Raw genomic sequence first — 2,728 nt, 5'->3', positions numbered from 1 at the left:
CGAAGAGCCATAGCAAGCGCAGACATGTTTATTCCCTCCTGGCTGATGCAGCAGCCATAGCAGCAGCCACAGCATAACCTAACCTAACACAACCTCTCTCCTGGCTGGCACAGCAGCCATGAACAGTTTCCTCTCCTTGCTGATGCAACAGCTGTAGCAGTAGGCACACTATATTCTCTCCTCTAGTGGCGGACCCAATGGACACAGCAGTGACGCAGCAGTAAATGCCACCACTTTCTAGGTGGAAACTCATATATCCCTGCAGCACAAAGTAGCCCATGACCAGGCAAGTACCTCATGATGCACACACACAGTGCTGTAAGTGATCTCAGTTGTTACATAATCATTATTTACATAACATGGGGTGAGAAAGCCTGAACACACCATCTTGGCTAATTTGGTCTCTCCCCACAGGGAACAGTCTCAAAAACTACAGAATGATCCCGATTTGTTTCCAAGGCAAACCATTCAACATCGTAGTAATCCAAGTCTATTCCCCAAGCACTGATGTCAACGAAACTGAAGCTGATCAGTTCTGTGAAGACCTACAAGACCTTCTAGAACTAACACCAAAAAAAAAAAGAGGTCCTATACATCATAGGGGATTGGAATGCTAAAGTAGGAAGTCAAGAGATACCTGGAGTAACAGACAAGTTTGGCCTTGCAAAATGAAGCAAGGCAAAGGCCAACAGAATTCTGCCAATAGAATGCATTGGTCATAGCAAACACCCCTTTTCAACAACAGATGACTTTATACTTGGACATCATCAAAAGGTCAGTACATAAATCAGATTGATTACATTCTTTGTAGCTGAAGATATAGAAGCTATATACAGTCAGCAAACATAAGACCTGGAGTTGAATGACTCAGACCATTTTGCCTTATAGGAAAATTCAGGCTTAAATTGAAGAAAGTAGGGAAAAATCACTAAACCATTCAAGTATGACCTAAATCAAATCCCTTATGATTATACAGTTGAAGTGAGAGATTCAAGGGATTAGAACTGATAGAGTGCCTGAAGAACTATGAACAGAGATTCATAATTTTGTACAGGAGGTGATGATCAAAACCATCCATAAGAAAAAGAAATACAAGACGGCAAAATGATTGTCTGAGGAGGCCTTACAAATAGTTGAGAAAAGAAGAGAGGTGAAAGGCAAATGAGAAGGGGAAAGATACACCCAACTGAATGCAGAGTTCCAGAGAGTAGCAAGGAGAGATAAGAAAACCTTCCTCAGTGATCAATGCAAATAAACAGAGGAAAACAATAGAATGGGAAAGACTAGAAATCTCTTCAAGAAAATTAGAGATACCAAGGGAACATTTCATGCAAAGATGGGCACAATAAAGGACAGAATCAGCAAGGACCTAACAGAATCAGATGAAATCAATAAGGGGTGTAAGAATGCACAGAAGAACTACATACAAAAAAGATCTTAATAACCCAGATAACCACGGTTGTGTGGTCACTAAATTAGAGCCAGACATCCTGGAATGTGAAGTCAAGTGTGTCTTAGGAAGCATCCCTATGAACAAAGCTAGTGGAGGTGATGGAATTCCAGCTGAGTTATTTAAAATCCTAAAAGATGATGCTATTTAAGTGTTTCATTCAATGTGCCAGCAAATTTGGAAAATTCAGCAGTGGCCTCAGGACGGGAAAAGGTCAGTTTTCATTCTAATCTTGAATAAAGTCAATGTCAAAGAATGCTCAAACTTCTGTGCTATTGTACTCATTTCACATCCTAACAAGATTATGCTGAAAATCCTTCAAGTTAAGTTTCAGAAGTACCTGAACTGAGAACTTCCAGATGTACAAACTGGAGTTAGAAAAGGCAGAGGAACCAGAGATCAAATTGCAAACATCTGTTGGATCATAGAAAAAGAAAGGAATTCCACAAAAACCATCTACTTCTGCTTCATTGACTGTGATAAAGCCTTTGACTATGTGGATCACAACAAACGGTGGAATACCAGACCACCTTACCTGTCTCCTGAGAAGCTGGTACATAGGACAAGAAGCAACAGTTAGAATCAGACATGGAACAATGGACTGGTTCCAAACTGGGTAAGTAATGAATATGGCATTATATCCCATTACTTTATGGCAAATAGATGAGAAAAAGTGGAAACAGTGACAGATTTTATTTTCTTGGATTCCAAAATCACTATGGATAGTGACTACAGCAGTGAAATTAAAAGATGCTTGCTTCTTAGAAGAAATGCTATGACAAACCGAGAGGGCATGTTAAAAAGCAGAGACATCACTTTGCTGATAAACATCAGTTCAGTTCAGTTCAGTTCAGTTGGGTTGTTCAGCCATGTTTGACTCCCTGCGACCCCATGGACTGCACCATGCCAGGTTTCCCTGTCCATCACTAACTCCAGGAGCTTGCTCAAACTCATGTGCATCAAGTTGGTGATGCCATCCAACCATTGCATCCTCTGTCGACCCCTTCTCTTCCTGCCTTCAATCTTCCCCAGCATCAGGGTCTTTTCCAATGAGTCAGTTCTTCCCATCAGGTGGCCAAAATATTGGAGTTTCAGCCTCAGCATCAGTCCTTCCAATGAACATTCAGGATTGATTTCCTTTAGGATTGACTGGTTTGATCTCCTTGCAGTCCAAGGGACTCTCAAGAGTCTTCTCCAACACCACAGTTCAAAAGCATCAATTCTTCATTGCTCAGCTTTCTTTATGGTCCAACTCTCACATCCATACATGATTACTGG

The sequence above is a fragment of the Budorcas taxicolor genome, chromosome 7 (genome assembly GCF_023091745.1).
Source record: "Budorcas taxicolor isolate Tak-1 chromosome 7, Takin1.1, whole genome shotgun sequence".
NCBI classification, from domain to species: Eukaryota; Metazoa; Chordata; class Mammalia; order Artiodactyla; family Bovidae; genus Budorcas; species Budorcas taxicolor.
This window is presented reverse-complemented; position numbering follows the sequence as displayed.